Source organism: Anser brachyrhynchus (genome assembly GCF_964034855.1).
Source record: "Anser brachyrhynchus genome assembly, chromosome: 6".
Classification (NCBI taxonomy): Eukaryota; Metazoa; Chordata; class Aves; order Anseriformes; family Anatidae; genus Anser; species Anser brachyrhynchus.
In genome coordinates this window covers 3973178-3991821 of record NC_137700.1, presented here as the reverse complement: position 1 = coordinate 3991821, position 18644 = coordinate 3973178, and the positions used below count along the sequence as shown (strand labels likewise).

The 18644-nt window shown below is 40.7% G+C and overlaps 1 pseudogene across 1 annotated transcript; it reads right to left on the bottom strand.

The window, feature by feature from the left end:
• Positions 1-439: 439 nt before the first annotated feature.
• LOC308196960 (ubiquitin carboxyl-terminal hydrolase 42-like) lies at positions 440-10132 on the bottom strand (annotated as a pseudogene). The gene is made up of 14 exons: positions 9904-10132; positions 8996-9196; positions 7796-7906; positions 7534-7636; positions 7303-7370; positions 7076-7146; positions 6459-6541; positions 5118-5229; positions 4617-4757; positions 4323-4423; positions 3721-3862; positions 2332-3041; positions 1873-1961; positions 440-1544 (listed from the first exon to the last, which is right to left on the bottom strand). The product of its transcript is annotated as a ubiquitin carboxyl-terminal hydrolase 42-like (transcript).
• Between the last annotated feature and the right edge of the window lie 8512 nt (positions 10133-18644).

The window sequence follows — 18644 nt, the reverse complement described above, 5'->3', positions numbered from 1 at the left end:
CAGGAAACTTTATTTATTTTACCACAGGCGATGATTTGCCGCATGTCAGCTATTTTGTGGTACTTTGTGCACATGTAACTTCCTTTAGATGCAGCAAACTTAAGCCCTCAGATTGAAGGACCATAGGTCCTGGTTGGTACACAGATCATTAACAATGGTTAGCTCTGGAATATGTGCAAGTAAAAAAAAAAAAATATTTTAACCTAATCCAGAATGGTGTGCAGATGTGATTCGAACTACGTGGTCCAAAGCTAGTGCTCTGACACAATTCAGCAATACCTTTCCTGTCTTCACTGATCAACCTAATGATCCCCAGTCATGATCCCCAGCCAGATTATGCTATCTAAATAACTCAGAAACTATGAAAAAAAAAACAAAACATGAGAAGCACCCAGAAAAGAATTAGGAAAAAAAATGCTGATTAGGCTGGAATCCCTGCTTACTTGGAATCCTTCTCTCCCTGTTTATCTTCAGACTTCTTTTTCTTCTAGAACTTCTTATATTTTTTCATGTTTTCACCACCTAAAACCTCCTTTTCTACCTTTCTGCGTTGCCTTTCTATTTCACTTTCACTACCTTCTGCACGAGTATATTGTCTTTTTCTGTTTCCTTCTTTTGCCTTTTTCTGGCGACAGTTCTCCAAATGAGCTGACACAGGTGGAAGTGCATGTCTCTCACGCGAATGTTTTCCAGAATGTTGCTGAGCTACTGAGCAACGATGTGAGTCTGCTCTGGGTGTGCTAAAGTGATGTACATCTTCCTCTCTCAAGAGGGAACCGTGAGGCCATCTGCTTTTGTAATGATAACGCTTATGTGACCTGCTGGAGTAAGTCTGAGTCAATTTGTCAAAGTCTTTATCACCGTGAGAGAACTTTCTCTCTCTACTGTCTCCTGCTGCATGAGGTGAATAGTAATCCTTGTAATAGCTACATTTTTCCCATTTCCGTGGTTCATCTTGATAGTATCTTTCTCTGCTCCAACTTCTTTCCCCTTTGGAATGGTAATATCTAGCGCTATCTTGTTCTGATCTTCCTCTGCTTCGAGATCTGTACTTTGAATATTTTACTGGTCTTCTGCCATTATCAGGGCTGTTCCTTTCACTATGGGAAGATCTGTACCTGCTTCCCTCCCAATACTCCTGCTTGTGACGCTTTTGCTTAACAACTTCCACACTCCGAGAGCACCTTCTCTTGCTGGAATGACCATCTTTTTGACTCTCCTTCTCTTCAGTAGGAGAATGTTCCCTCTTTCTCTGGTAACGCTCTTTGTCAGATTTTTTAGTCTCGTCCTTTGTATCTTGGCATCTATCTGTAACAGCTAAGGAGGAAAGGTTTTTAGAACTACATTCACTGTCAGACTTTAGAGGGGAAGTTTGCCGCAATTTCTCACCAGTCTCAGAAGACTCTTTGATGTAGAAAACATTTTCTTCTGAAATCAGTTCATGTTCTTTTGATCTTCTTGGTTTCTCCTTGTCTCCACGGTCATCACATTGGTACTGTTCAAGGTATTCATCATTCTCAGTAGATTTCGGAGGTCCCGGGACACTGCACAAAATAAAAACACGTTTCCGTCTCCCTCCACCTGCTGCTCTGAGAAAAAAGGGGTGGGGGCGACGGGGGAACAGCCAATGTTTCTCCAGATAATGGAGAAAAATGGAAAAACATTCTATGAAGAAACACAAGTTCTCCGCGAGGCACCAGCCTGCATCAGAGTGCTATGCACAGTGTCGATCATTAGTTCTGTTCGCAACACTGGCCATACAGTACGGAATTCTACTGATTTAAATCCTTCCATTAAATAGTATTAGTAGACAGATAAAACCGCAATGAACTTCCATAAAATCTTGTCTTAATCAGACTGTGCTCATTTTACCTTCTTTCCTCTGACAAGCTGTTCAGCTGGCTGGCCGTGAGGGATTCCATGATGACTTCTCGAGGGACTGGAGGCATAGCTCCAGGCATCTGCAACTAAAACGCACAAGTCAGCAGACAGAAAAAATACCATTTGTGCTGAGGACTAGTCTTCTCAGAATTTCTACATTAAATGCTAAGCAAGATCGCTTTGTGTTGTATGCATTATCTACACTTCAAAGATAACGCCAACTCACCTCCCAAAATCTACTTTATGAAACTTAAGAATTTTTATCTCAGCTCAGCTTAAGCTGACAAGTTCTAATGTCAGCTCAGCTCTGCAAATTCTAATGGCATAATATCACAAAGGGTTACGATCAAATTTGTGCTGTGTTTTCTCAGCATTTCGCCTGAATTAGGAACATGATAAACACTCCCGAATACATCGTGGGTGAGAAATTCTCGATGGAGCAAACTACTATGTTTCAAGCAATCCGTTTGTTTTAGAAAAGAACATCTCACAAGGTTTAACAGGTTCAACTTGGCAAGTGGAATCATCAAGTTTCAGTCCGTTTTCTTTAGATTCATGAACTAAACTAATAGCACCATTCAGTGAATCAGTGTTTGGCAGCTCATGCTGGGATCTTCCTTCATCAGCATTCTGACAGGAAGAATGGGAATTCTGCGATGTACGGACTACCTTTCCAACCAAAATTCCACATTGCATTGCAATTCCTTTTAAATAAGCCCTTTGACTCCTCCTCAGATTTTCCTGAAGATTCTGCACCGTAAGGGACTGTGTTATCAGAGCTGAGTTTAGGATTTCCATTCACCTTTGGCTCCACAAAAATTTCAGCAGAAACTCTTTTTTTTTTTTTTTTGTATTTGTATTTGCTTCATTTGCTTTACCGAATTTGTGATTGTGGATGAAGGAACAGCCTTGTAGAGATCTTCATCCTCCACAGCACTGCTAAGACAGTCAGGCTGTGACACAGTCTGACGAGCAGGCAATTTATTGTGAATACTGATGGTGATCTTCTGGTTTTTTGACGTATCAGTAATTGAAGGCCTGGTAATCGCCTGTTCTTGAACACAGGCCATTGGTGGTGCTGAAGATGGCCTTTTTAGGGTGACACCAGTGGTATTTGCATCCTCTTTTATGGATCCATTTCCATTTAAACGACTTGAATTCTGTATTTAAAAAGAAGAAATTGCAAGACGGGTTAATGGAAACACTCCATTTAACATTTTTAAACATGTCATTCTCCTACTAAGTATTTCTACAAATGGTCTTAACACCTAAAAAGCAAAAAACACTGCCCTTAAAAGATAAATGCAAGTCCCATAAGTGTATTTAATTCCTGCTTTTGGTTTACTGCATATTGATATCAAATTAACATCATTTTTGAAAACCATCCAAACAACTTAACATTGCCTAAAGCTATTCCCAAATATATTTAGTTTCCCCTTTAAACATACCCCAAAAAGCCTGGAATAATTGTTCTGGTGCTCAGGAATAAGACAATTTGGTTTCCCTGTCTTAGCTAAAGTGACGTCGATAGGAAAAACAAGTCCTCTTTTAAATGATTCGAGGATTAGTACACTCTACTTAAATTGTCAAAGAGCGTAGCTCTCTGTGCTTTACAAAGCTGTCTAGGAGGTATAAACAATGGAGTCGCATGGCTGCGCAATTCAGCAGTAACCACTGTTTGAATGACTCTGGCTGTAGCATGAGGGCTGTGAAGACAGCTGCAGCGTGGGAAGGAAAACAAAACAAAGATGCCAAAAACCAAACAAAAAACCCCACACCAAACCCCAAACCCACTGTCCGTTTGGTGCCATTATCTGCCCTCCCGCTTCCCTAAATTACCTTAATCATATGAGGAGGAAGTCGTGGTCCCAGAAATCCAGCCTGCTTACTGTTAGCCCCCCGCTGACCAGGGGGGAATGAACAGGGATAAGACGGTGCTGCTAAGTAAAAAGCACGTTCTCCGAGCGTCAAATCATAGCGCCTTCAGAAAAGAGCAGTGATCTCAGTTTAGTTTTTCTTTCGGCCTACTCTTGGATTAAATCCCATCCTATAATTTTATAGGAACAGTTCATACGATATGGAAGCCTTCTCTACAGAAGACTTAGCCAAGACTACAAACTGAAAAGTAGGTAACAGTCTTCCTACTATGACTATCACTTTCAGAGCAATAATTCATTCTTACACCACAGATGGCCTTCATTTCTCTCCTTCTCTAAATTAGCCAGCTACAGATAACACATATACAGCAATTTACACAAGTGCTGCAGTTTAAGGCCAAGCAACAAAAGATAATAAATGACAGAGAATTTCAGGTTAGACAGAACTGAATTAGAGAAATAATCATCTTTTCCTGGGAGAGAAAGAAAAACACTTGCAAAAAGAAAAGTATCAATAACAGGAGAGTAAATCTCTTCTGAACACATTTGAATACTTGTTATTACCTGATATAAAAAAGTAAGTAAGCTTGCTGACCAAGAACTCTTTTAATGTCAGTACGGACTACTTTTGCATCATTCATCTGATACCAAAGTCCATTACCAGCCTGCAAATAAAGACAACGATATCTTTAGATGAATTGCATGTTTTCCAAATGAAATCACAGATAGCAATAAAATACACACGTGTCAAATAAACATATAATGAAATCTTTTTCCCTAGAAACAGTACTACTAGTAACACTTGAACTGGTTTGCCAGCACAACCTTTACCCTGTTAGAAATGATGTTGACTTCTACCTTTATGTAGCATACATAGTGTCCTGAGCGACAGTTGATACCATGATGCACCAGCACCGCATATAAGGCATAGAGGAGTGGTTCTCCACTTGATTGAGACATGTAGGCTCGGAGGTCCAAATACTCAGGATATTTTACTTCCTAAAGAGAGACCAAGAAGATAGAAAAATTATATCAGAGTACTTCGCGGACTAGCCAGAGAAAAACACTTCCAAAAAACAGAGACTGGAATTATATGAATATATCTCTTGATTCACTAAAAATAAGTCTTCCCATAAGCAACGTTTAATACTAGAAGTTGCAGACAACTGTTTTCTGATGAATTAGCCTTCTCAGAGGAAAGTATATGCTTCTTGTCAAGCAGGAACTTTACTGATATTAAGAGAAAGAATAAGCCGTAGTCGTTAGTCTACAATTATTGTCTGAAAATATTAACAACTTTCAGCTTTGGGGGATGTCCCATTACATGATGACAAAGTTGCATTACAGCGGGAAATATACCTTGTTGATCTTTCCACCTGTGAAATCTGCAAATCTTTTCAGTGATATTGTGAGAACGTTGGAAGAACGGTGTATGGTAAATCTCTTGGATGCAGGAACCATCTTTTTACACCTTAAAAACAAGCAGAGACAAGTGTTTGAAAGCATCATCTTTTTTGCCCCCAAAACAAACTCGTTTTAATGTCTCATGCATGCTTATGCTATTTGAATGATATTTACTTGCATCATATGTTTGGTTTTTTCTTTTCATAAACCCATGCACTGCATGTCACGTTTGTTAATACAGAGAAGAAGGTAAGTTTTACCAACAACTCAGAGCATAGCGGGAACAGGAATCTCTCACGAAAGCGTATTACCAGGGAGTTATAAAATATAAACAAAAAATAGTAAAAATGAGTTATATATAAGACTAATAACAGTTATCAGCAATGGAAAAAGTACTGTACATGTGCAAGGCCTTTCCTTTTAAGCTCACAAAAAGACGGAAAATTCTGGCTTTAAGTGTGACTGAACCGATCACACCTCAAAGAGCACATTAAGGAAGGACCATGCAATTCAGATGTGAGGTGCTATTACAGTTCTTTCTCTTCCTCAGACATCACTTATGAGAATCCTGAATACGCTGCATGTTGCTTTCTAGGATCCGCAGGCCAAGACGAACCTGGGATTAAATTGCTTTAATAACCTATTGGACGCTCTTGATTCGACACCCTAATTTCCTTAGTATCCAACAACAAGAAGTGGATACTGCATTTTTCATTTAGAGGGGTCAGGCATGAATTCTACAGAACTGAGCCGGGCACTCTGTGCTTTTCTGAGGGGATGTTTGACTAACAGCTTGTTTTGCCAAACCATCTTATGCAAATGTTCAATTGTTTCTCACATACGTAGAAACATCTTACATATTGATCAGCACAGAGAGCGCCTGAACTCAACAGGCTTTCCCTGTGCACGGGTTAGGCTTAAGGGAGCTCATTTCGGACATTAGTCCACATCGACAGGTTTCACAGTTCAAGAGCTGTGCAAGACGCTGTTTAGTGAGCCAGCACAGGCTGCTAACATTCATTACCACAGAGCCAGCTCACATTCCCTGACACTCAATCTAACTTTGTTTCACAGTGAACGCTAGGACCTGTAGGAACCTGCTGCTGCCTTCCACTCCAAATCATTCTCCATAGCTCCTTGCTTCAGCTCACCAGTACTAGAAAATGAAGCAACAACAACAACAACAATGCTGCGTCTCCTTATTTCTAAATGAAGTTAAAGGATAACTTACGCTCTAAGTCATGTAATATATAAAACTAATATCTAGTATTAAGACATAATTAGTAATAATCTTACTCGCTACATTTATAGCAATTCTCTCCATCCAGCTCTTCAGGTTTCACAAATAGTTCTAGAGCTCTGGTAACAGATGAAACCGCCTAGAGGAGCGAGAGAGAAGAGCGTAAAGTCACTGTAAATTCAAAATTCCAGAGACGCACTAGGAGTTTATAAGAGAACCTGACTAACACATACTTAAGCGATCTACTATGAGCACTGTCAAGAAGGAGGCAGAAAGAGCATGCTCAGCGTTTACCTCACCTGGAAGTCATTCTACTTTGAAACAAATCATTTTCCAGTAACGCAGACAGCATCTATAGTGTGCTTTGTCATCAATACTGGCAACAAATCCAACAGTCTAACAATTAGACGTATATTGAGGTAGAACAACAAAGAAGTGTGACAGTATTATACTTTGCGCAGCAATAAAATTCTTTCCCCTTAAACCCAATGCAGACGTGGAGACTATTTACAGGGGTTCCACAGAAGGACAAAGTCCAATCCACTTTCTAACCACCACCAAGCTCTTATATTTTAACATTGTACGTGGTTTGGTTTTTTAAGTTAAACAAGTTTAATTTAGAAAGTTATACATGTACTTAAACATCATGAATTATATTTACAAAACCTCCTACCTTTACATCCAAAGTGATATCAAGAAATGCCTCATACGTATCCGAAACTGCTTTGCAATTCAAGCACTTCACTGGAAGCAAAATATAAATGCTTAACAACACGTGAAGGAGACTAACTGTCCACATTCAAGTTGTCGATAGATACTACTTCAGACAAACTACAGACTGCTTTACTACCGACAAAAGACACAGATCAGTTCTAAGGACAGGAATATTTTTAAAAGTACCTCTTGATCTTAGAAATCCTCCAAATATTTGATGAATGATGGTGGTAGCTTGAGAAGATCTGTCCAATCTGGAAATAAATTATAATCAGACCTCAGAAGATTTAAGGCACACAGTTAACTCTTCAAAGAGTTTTATGAAAACCAAGGATGACCTAGACTTTCAGTTTTGATAGTAAATAAAGGCCTAAAAGGTGCTAGAGAACGTATAAAAGTGAATTTGTTTATGCTTACTTGGTGCTTCCATTCAAGCACGCTTCCTGCATAGCATCAACAGTATAGCGCAAGAACTCGTGTGCGTCTTCTTGACTGCCAAAACGGAAATGTTGTCCTATTCCTAAATAAGAAGATGATAGTATTCACCTCATTTAAAAATGAAGTAATTCTCCTGTTTCTAAAATCTCTCTTCTTTACAGTGTTAAACCATTTATACACATCAAATAATTATTTGAAGATTACAAGATGCTGAAAAAGAAACACATCTGAAGCCACTTACGACTGAGATTATTGATAACATGCGTAGGCTCGATGGCATCAACAGTGCAACGCAGGGCCTGGTTAATGTGAGTCTCCATCGTGCACATCATGCAAAAATCTTGTTCACGACCTGAAGAGTGAAAGAAGAAAGCATCCCAGTCTAGCGAAACAGACATAACTACAAACAAACATATAAGTAACATTTAAACTATAGATACAATATCCACTCTCCTTGTCCCAACAGTCTCCTAACATTTCATTTCACACAACTTTATAGAATAAAAATATCCATTAAGCCTGTATTCAAGTGCATTTTGTGATGAGAAATCTAAAAGACTACTGCAAAGTCACGTTTGTAAAGGCTGACAGGAATGTGAACTCCACAGGTTGCAAAATGTATGAGGAAAGAATATTTGACCTTGATGATACAGCATTAAGAGAACGTGGGTTATTTTCAGCACAGTGCTGTCAGGTGAGCTTCATGATACAGAGCTACGAGTCCTTTGGGAGAAAGGAAAAATTACAGTAATGTATGTAATAGTACTTCTGCCCTCCTTTTTTCAACAGGATTCTCAACTGAAACGATTTCTATATACAGGAAGAAAACAGTTAAATTTCTAGGTATCGATACAAAGATACCAGCCTAAAAAGCATACAGGTTTAGTACAACATTTACTTTATAGTACAACATTTTATTTAGGACAAAATCAGTCTAGATTTTAATACAGTCCCACAAAAAAATCTAGTCGTGTTCATAACAGCTCATATTGCTTTCTAGGTTTTTTTTTTTTTTTTTTTTTTTTTTTAATTGGTTCAACAACGAACAGACCATTTATTGTAGTGCATTATGGAACCTCGGCTGTGCAGACTAAAGACCTATGATGCCAACATCCTAAATTTTATTGCCTTTCTAGCAGCAGGAAGCCCAAATAGCCCAAATGCCAAATGTTCATTAAATGCATTACTGTCCAATGCACTTCATTATTCCCATGAAGCAAGAAAAGATCCTTTTAAAAAAACAAACAAACAAACAAACAAAAAAAACACATGGTGCATTAAACGCACTCCATATGCTATTCCGAGCCCACTGCTAATACAATGCTCAAAGCCAGCGTCTACAGGTAAAATCAGGCAAGTAAGTTTGTCTCACAGAATCACTGCTGTTCTTTCACCTTCACAGCTATCCAACAGATTTAAAATACTGTTAGAAAGTACTCACATGACTGGCTGTGCTCAAGAGAAAGCATGTAATTGGCAAGTGGGGGGGTGTAGGTCAAACACTGTAGAGTAGCATTAAGAAAACACGTGTTGCCAAGATTGTACAGGCCAACTCCAACACTTTGTGTTTCTTGCCAATCCATACGTATCTTCTCAGGTGGAAAAAGAATCCTTTGTGGCGGAGCAATTCCATCATTAACAACTGCAAGAAAGTTATATTTAAAAAGAGATTTTGTTTGTTTGTTTCTAAGAAAGGTATTAAGTATATATAGGTATAGTGAATATATAAAGTATATATAGGCATAGTAAAAATACTATTCTGCGGGAGCACCTAGAGGAACTAGCTACAATCCAAAACAGAAAAACTTATTGCAGACACCTTTAATACCGCCATATTCAAATTGGCTGGTCAACACAACGTTTTGGGAAAAAAAAGTTTAGTCAACCATTTTAATTTCTTCCTTATTATATGCTTTTTTCCTTATTATAACTTCAACCACAAACTTAGACTTGAAATTATATGGTAATAAATGCAAGGACAATGTAAAAACAAATAACTAGGAATGACGGTACCCCTACAAATATCAGATCTTTTCCTGAGCAATCTTAACATTCAAAAACCTGTGAATAATGGAACCTGTGAATAGCAACAATCAAACACTTTTCTTTGCAAAACAGAAAAGATATGGATGAATCAGTGCATTACAAAATGCTCCCCACATTTCTCTGTCGACTGTAAATATATCAAAATTAATTTCTGTAACGTCAGTCACTTCAGTTGCCTTAGGAGAATCGCTTTGGAAGTCTTTATTCACAGTAGTCCTGTTCTCTATCAGTGCAACAAGCAAGAACTACCACTTTCTACTTTTGTTTTGAAGAAAACGGAGGCAGGATAAAGCGCACACTTACTTAGATCTCTTTGGGCAAAAGGCTTAGATTTTTCAGAGGATCTACAATAAATAGCACCTCCACATCCTTGGGCCACAGAGACTTGGCTTGAATCTTCTGCAGGTGGTATCCGGCCCCAGTTTGCGGTGCGTGACATCAGTTTTTTAGTACTCGGTTTCTTGGATTTGCCAGACCGCCTTGAAGATGGCTTTTTAGACTTTGAAGATTTGGGCTTGTTAACTATGGTCATTGTTCTCATCTGCGACAGAGACAAATGTTCTGGCTGACGTAAGAATACCAAGAAGCATTCCAAGAAGAAAAGAGTAGTAGAAGTCCTGTCACTTAATCTCAAAGAAACGGCCTTGAAGAACTAACTTGCTGGTATGAATGATTTAAAAGGAATCCCCAAACTAAACACACAAAGGAAAAATTTCCATCAAAACTCTATCAGTATTACTTTTAGCTTCTGCAGAACTAGTGGCTGATGCCATTTCTTTCACTTTCGTAGGATTTTAATCCATTACAACTCTGGAGTCTTTTTAATATAAAAATGCAAATGACATTCTCTGAGGGGAATCAGTTATTTATTGCATTTTTGGAGCTTTGCAATTATCTATTAATTATTACCTATTATCTAATAGATAATGGTTGCGATTTATATATAATTGTTGCTCACGCTAGTAATGGAGCACTATTACTTTACTGCCTGCGCTTTTCTGCTTCGTGTGCACAAAGGTACCTGCATTTCGCTGCTACTTTACTTCTGTCTTTCCAGGGCTCACCCTCTACCTCACTGTCTACTGCACCAGTCATGATGGCTTGGTTGTGATTCTATAATGAGCCTAGCTTTTGAATACACTTTTTCTGGGCGTCACTTTGTGATAGCAAGTTAATTTGTGAGGGCTTATCACCTATGACCTGCTTCTCAGTAGGTACACGTTTGGCCTCTGTTAAGCAGAGAGTCAATCACAGCTTAAGATTTTGTCCAAGATGCCATTCACGAAACTGAGTTTAACCTTGACAGAACTGAGTTTAACCTTTAAACCTGAAGCTCCGTTAAAGAATAAAGCAGCACCCAAGCCAGGAAATAGAAGTTAATCGTCACTTTACCCTGAAACGCACGTAAAGCCGGTGAGCTATTCTGTGCTGGCAGGATTGCTGCCGGGATGGCCGACGAGGCGGCGGGCACAGGGGGCCACAGGACCTGCTCCCCGGGGCCACAGGTCCTGTCACAGGGGGCTGCCGGGGGTCTCCAGGCGCCGGGAACAGCGGCAACAGCGGGGACAGAGGGGACAGCAGCGACAGCAGCCGCCACCTCAGCCGAGGCCGTCTCCACAACTGCCACAACGGCCTCGGAACGCCGCCCAACTCGGAGCTCCAGCGTGACGCCTTTTCAACCTGGCCGCGGTGCTCACGGCTAAAAGCAGAGCGTTTCCTCCGGCGTGTCTTTACTGTCGGTGCCGGACCGGCCCTCACCCCGAGCTCTCCCTGCCGGGAGGGCTTTGCGGTTGGGGTTTCCCTCCCGCCGCCGCCGCGGGCAGGCCCCGCGCGCAAGCTGTCCGCGCTGGGGAGCGGCATGTCGCCCGCGGCGAGAGCCCGAGGGCGCGACACGAAAAAGCCCCGACACGAAAAAGCCCCGACGTGCGGGCGAGGCGGCGGGGAGACGGCTCTGAGGGAGCGGCCGCTTCGCCCCGCCGTCCTCCTCCCCTCCCGGGCCGCCCCGCCGAGCCCCGTGCGCCTCAGGTGCTGCCCTGAGAGGGCGCTCGGGCACTGGGACAGCTGCCCAGGGCAGTGGTCGTGGCTCCGAGCCTGACGGGGGTCCAGAAGTGTTTGAACAATGCTCTCAGACATAGGCTCTGCTTTTGGGGTGGTCCTGTGTGGAGCCAGGAGTTGGACTCGCTCATTATTGTGAGCCCTTTCCACCTTGGGATGTTCTCTGATTCTAGGTCAGCAATCCATTATCTGATGAGAGGTGTGGAGTCATTCGAAGGGAAGAGAGACCAAAACACTTCTGGTTTCCAGAAGCGGGTATTTGGTAACCAAACCGATGATTCCTTTTCTTCTAGAGCGAGTAGCAGCAGGGATCCGCTTTACAATATGCTGGCAACAAGGAAACGAAGAATTGCAAACAAGACGTAGGACTTGAGCAGCAGCTTGTATACATGCATCAGCTTATGAATGAGCACACAGCTGAGCGATAATGCAAAAATTGGACAAACTAAGTGAAGACGTTAACTGTAAATTTTATAGGTATACACTTTACTATGACGTAAGAACTGGGCAAGACCTTTCAGGGAAAAGAGCTGTTGGCATGTAATTTGAAGTAAGCTTCAAATCCCAGAGGATGATTTTGTTGGAACTTTATTCAGCTGAAAACGTGGAAGCCTTGTTTCTGCTTGTGTTAGTTACAGCTCCAGTTTACTTTGGTTGGGAGGGAAGGCATTCCAGGCTAATGTGCTGTACCTGTTCCTTCAGCTCGTTGTCCATAAACGGAGGAGCAAATGAAATTCTTTGAATCTCCATTAAATGCAGCACTACAAAGCGGAGTAGAGGGCGATTTGGCACTTAATTTTTCTGTAAGCAGAAAACCCAACAGAATCTCCACAACAGTTTTCAAATCTTGTCCTGCAGTAAATGACCAGCTGAGTGAAGCTTGCATTTAGAGTATGTGCTCCTACGTTAGAGGGAAATAGCTTTTCCTCTTCAGAAGTGCAACTGAGTGGTGAACTGGCAGCTACGTAGGGAACTAGTTGTACCAAAGGGTTTGTGTTGAAGGCACAGAAAAATATGCAGGTCCCAACAGTAAAGGATTGTCTGTAGGCATCACACTGAGTACAGATGTTGTCCGCGAGTTCGTGCCCAGTGCACCGCGCCAATAAGCACCCAGAGTCGGAATGCACACCAAGGTCTTTTAATTACATAATTAATTACAGAACTCTGCAGAGTCAGGTACTTGGCTATCTTTCGCAAAGCAAGCACACCTCTGACTCGAATCACCGTCATTCATACACAGGAAACTTGTGAAAACTCTCTCTTTGGCTCCTTTTGATTGGTTATTACAGCTCACCTAACTTTTCTCTACTGAGCTTGCGCATTACAGAGGAACACCGGGGGGGGGGGGGGGGGGGGGGGGGGTACAGGAGAAGGGGGACACACACCGAATCCCACATTAGCAAGGATTATCATTTTGACAGGTGTGATTTCTAATGTGTTAATGACCCTTAATGAGCAAAAGGTTACTACAGGCCAGTCTGGAGCTGGTTTTCTCCTTCTTGTTTTTTCCCTTTTATCCCTTCTCTTCCTTGCTTCTGCTAGCTCAAGGCTACCTGTCTCTCTCCTTCCTTATTTTCTCAGCTAAAAGACTACACAAGCTACAGGCCTCCCTATTTTCTTCAAGGTTTCCTTGCTTTTCTCCCAGCTTTGGGACTACACAGGTGTGCTTTGATATTTGCCAGTATAGCTAAAACTCATGCCAGTCTGCTCACGCACAATATCAGTAAGAGTTAAGGACTGGTTTCATCTGCTTTTTACATAGTAACATCCTCCTTATGTTTTAGATATGCTGTAGTTAAAGCTTAAAGTAGTTCAAGTAGTTAAGTTAAAGGAGTAAAGTTACTCCTTGTGGAGTAATTGCCTTAAGTGACTAGGCATTATAAGCACCCCTCCATCCCAAAAGCTACCCGCCTCCAAGGGGCAACCACCCCTCACTGAGCACATCCTCTGAATTTCTCGGAGCCTGTACCTTTAAACGCAAGCGAGGTAATTTCTACCAATCACAACCAAGATACGCATGACTGGAGTCACTCAAGCTCCACCTAAAAGATAGAAAATAATATAAATTGGCTTAAGAGAAAGGGAATGTTGGGGAAGATACTGTCACGAAGGATACCTTCTGACATCAGTCGACAGGCTGAGCCTCTCACCCCTCCCCCCCCCCCGCCCACTGGGATGCTGCGAGGTAAGATCTGAACGCTTGGTTATACCAGGCGTCTCCACGGAAACTTAGAAATCTCTAGCGTCTTTATGCTTTTTAACATCTTAATACCTAGGCCGTGTACCTGTGCATTTCATGCATGCTAGCTTGCTTTTGCAGACAGTGAATTTATCACTGGCAATCCAAAGGACCTGTGTATCTGTTGCCGTAATAAACTGCACTTAATTGCATTGTTCCTGGCCGTGACAGTTCTCCTTGAACGCGACTAGAGCGAGGGCGTGCTGCGTTGTTGGTGGATCCGTGGCCGTGATAGTTCAGTACCCTGAAGCCGACCGGACCCGTAACGGTCAATCGGCTACACCCCTTAATGCGACACTACTAAAGGAAGAAGATGACAGGGCTTGCATTAGGCACGAGTTGCATTAGGCTTTGCATGTGAAAACATCCCCAAATAATTTCACATGGATTTAACGTTTTTAAAGGGAAAAAAACAGGAAGGTGTAGTCTTTCTGTAAGCTACAGCCCTAGATAGTTAAGGCATCAGCATTCATTCCTTTGCTTGACAACAAACTATGAACATACAGAAGAGTTAAATATTTTCATTGCATTCTTAAAGGCGATTTTTCAGACTTGTGCTTCAGTTGTTGGAGTTGAAGAAATTGGTAGACGCCCTTACTTTTACGTTAAGACCAAAATCTTTATCTAAGATTGTGTTATCTAACACAACTAAACTCCCACCCCCACATGTCTTTTTGGAACTTCTGAAAGATCTTTCTGCAGTCCCACTCTGATGGTCTTTCAGTTGTTGAACCTGAGCTGTGCCTACCGCACCAACGAATGCTTTCATGACACAGTATTTTGTCAAAGCAGTTTTGCTTCTTGGAGCTACAGAAGCAGCTCTGGCTACATGATAGGGAACTGTGCTGCACTGGCAAAAACAGACTTACTTACAGACTTAACACCACTTGCTAACTTGATCTATTTCAAATCTCATTTTAACTTTAAAGAGCAATCAGTTTTGCGGTTCCTGTCTTACTAAGTTGCCTTGTTTTGCATGGAAGGTCAGCCTGTGAATGTTTTGCTTTATTGCATGCTTCAAAAAAAGGCTGAGAGGAAGAGACTGGAGGAACCTTTTCTATTCTATAGACTTTCCCCCACGAATGTGGAATTGCAGGCTACTTGGATGAATGTTCGAATGTAAGGGAGCAAGCCTCAGCCAAAGGAGGTAGAATCCTTGCTTAAGAGGAAGTAGCAGTGTGGGGACATCTTTGCTTAATGGGAGCCGTTTAAACTCTTCATAGAAACTCAATAAGCTCTACATCTTATGTTTGGAAAGCAGTATGGTTACGCAGCTGCTAACCTAATGACTTGAGTCTTCTGCTCTGCAACCACGTTTTGTTTTCAAGCAGTGCATACATCAGTTTAGGCTTTGGACAAGGAGATTTGTAATGCAAATAGTGATAAACCAGAATCAGTGCTACTGACGAGTGTAATGGTGAAATGCAGCAAATCAAGTGTTCCTGGAGAACTGTGAGATTACAAAACCAATAAGCCATGAAGCACCTTTTTTTTTTTTTTTTTAATCAATTCTTATATGCTGAAATAACACCTTCAAGAAAATCTGTTTATCCAGCCAGGCGACGGTGTCTACCTGTAAGCACAAAGGAAACGCCTTGAGAGTTCGTTTGCTGTATTTGAAGTTCTTATACCCTGCAGAAATAATTATTTAGAGTAACATGTAACTGAGGAGATCGTAGCAGGAAGTATATTATTTCTAGCATTAAATTGCTGCCCCGTTGCCAGTGCAATCTAGGGAGAGAACTGTATATAATAGTTAAACTCCCCTGGACTGACTTAAATTTTAAAATATTCTGACAAAGTAAGCTCTAAATCACTTGACATTTTGAACAGTTTTAAACGGGTACAAAACCGAAGCTTTATAAACCAAGCAGCATTTATAATGCTTCATATATAAAAACAATGCCTATTTTTAAGATTTGTTACATATCTATGTAGATACGCTTGCTGGAAAAGCCAGGTCTGTTGTAGACCAAATGCTGCAGATTAAGACTTGTGGCTTACCAGTTCCATTTCTGTATTTTCTTGGAAAATGTTTCGAGTTAGAGTTTAAATATAAAATGTAAATACTGTACAGATATATATTGAAATAAGTATTTCTTGGTGTACACAGGTGATTTGCATGACAAATACTCTGTATCGATCATTGTTAAAAACGCAATGTTCTGTGTAAATCCACTGCGTATTAATCTTTTCATTTATCATCAAGAGCTGTTACTTAAGCCTGGACATTCTCAAAAATAAAGTGTGAAACTATATACCATTGTGTAGCTCCTCCTTTATCAAGAGTACATGCAAGATAATTGCTCCTTTTTTTTTTCTTTCTAGAGGATGATTCAATTTTATAGCATGGATTATAACCGCTCTTGCAAGTGACCTTCTTTTAAGCACAACAGTTTAAATGATCAGGTTACAGAGAAAACCCTTTCACTGCAAAATAGATTCAATAAAGACTTGTGGCTTACCAGTTTCATTTCAAAACCCAAGGTGTTGGGTTTGATGGAAAAATGGTTGGTTTGGATGGTAAAAAGGTCGTCCGTTTTGATGGTAGGTTTAGTCTGAGTATTGAAGGCTTCCATCAGTAAGCTCTGCATCTGAAAGACAAAGGGAAGAAATGTCATTCCCTGTTGTGATACTCAACATGGAACTGTCTGGCTCAGTGGTTTTCTTTCTAAAGAGAGAAGTCACAAGCCTGCACACAGCTTGATCTGCTCTCTGACTACAGGGCTGAACTGACTGGAGAAGGCAGCTTCCAAAGCCCTCCCATTAAACTGACTGCATTTCAGTTCCATGCTAAAATTGGTCAACTGTACAGAATATTAGGACAAAGCTACCTGTTTTGATAGCAAACGGTAGACCTTAGGTAAGTTGCATTCATTTGAAGGTTTGACTGGACGGCATCCTTGTTTTACTAGTGATCTTGTGGTCAAGCTGACCAAATCCTAGCCACAGAACAGAAGCGTTCAGAAACTGGCTAGAGAGAGCACTTATTAGAGAGAGCAGGAATTTAACTGCTTTAACGCTGCTCTTTCTCTCACGTATCTGGAATTTCCTTAAATCACAAATTATCACTAGCTATCCTTGTTAATTTATTCAAAGTAACATGAGTCCAGGTGAAAAGGCACACTCTAACAAGTCCTCAGTTGTTCCTAGTCTGCTCCTAGCTTACTTGAGAGGTTCAATACAGTAAGAAATAAATAAATAAATAAATAACCTGCTGAAGTGGCCTTTTTTCAGATTAGATTCCACCATTCAGAAAATCCTGCTTAAGAGATGTTTTTTCTTTTCTTTGAAAGACTGACCTTCCCCCACATGAAACTAATTAGTATCTTTAGGCTTGATGAAATACATGAATTCCTCAATTTACCAAAATTGCTTTGCACAGCCCTCCCATCCTGCTTATGTTGCAAGCAGCGTATCTAAGTGGGGTACTGTTGGGGTACATCTCTTTCACTCATGTAGCCCAGTGATCCCAATGCCCTGGACTTGTGTAATGTGTGCAAGACATTTACTTTCTCCCTATACTTTTGACTGGTTTAGAATAAGCGAGTTCGCCATCTGCTGGCCAGAGAATTCACCGAAGCCCAAAGAGCATTAGAGCAGACGCATTTTCTTCTGTGCTATTCCTGATTTATCAGCTAGAAGAGACACAGTTTAGTACAATCAGGATTCTTTTGACATTAGTAGCATAAAAAGTCTATTTTTGCAACACTGGTATTTGAAAGACCTCCGTTCAGTCCCTAATTTTGTTCTTGATAATGGGACAGATTGTATTAATGTTTGCAAGAATGTGTGAACAACCAGCCTCCCCTCCATGTCGTATTTTAAGATTAAAACTTGTGGTCGTCCCTGTCTCAAAACACAGTCATGCTTTGCAACAATCGCACTCCCTCTTTAGCTTGAAGGAACTTGTCAGTGCCAGAATCTACTGACTATGGCAATTTACTTCATCATCCAAACCGGGGCAGAATTTTTGAAAACCTCTAGCAAGATTTCACTTCTCCAAACATTATGTAGAAGACATTCAGCTGTAAAGCAAGAAGATGAAGTCCTTTGTTTCCTATGCCAGAATGACATTTTCAACACTGAACAGGATTGTCACCGACCGTTAACTGGTTGTTAAGTTGTGGCTAGGTATAAAATGTAGAAAATGTTTAAAAATAAAACTTGCCTTTGGATAGTGAACTGTCTTCTTCGGGGATTACTTCAGTTACCTGTAAGAGGAAAACAGATGATTTGGGGGGGTTGTTTGTTTTTAAGAACGGGTGCAGTCTTGCCAGTAATTTAGCTGGTATTTTTCAAAGTGACCTCTTAGAAACTTTACAGCACTGTTGAATCAACATGTCTCTAACCCTACAATTAAATAATGCTAAAAGATGCAGCAATTTATCTTCCTGCAAGTGCTTATTAAGATATCTGAGTAACTGCGACCGTGGCTTCATCACAGATATATATATATATATATTTAATACTACACACTTCTGCTCAGAAAGAAAATCACGGAAAATGTAAAATTTCATTTGAGATGCTGAATTTGTTGCAGTGTGAGATCTTCTTCATCACATGATTCTATTCGTAATTAAACCATATTATCTACTGAGAGACCAAGATTACGACAAGAACAGCACAGAGTTCAGCATGAAGCCGATCAGGAGCTCAAGTTTGTACTTATTTTTTTGTAAGGAGATGTACCAAGCTGGCTTTTTTATTGTTTCATCAGCACATTTCTAAGCCTATACGAGCAGGGGAA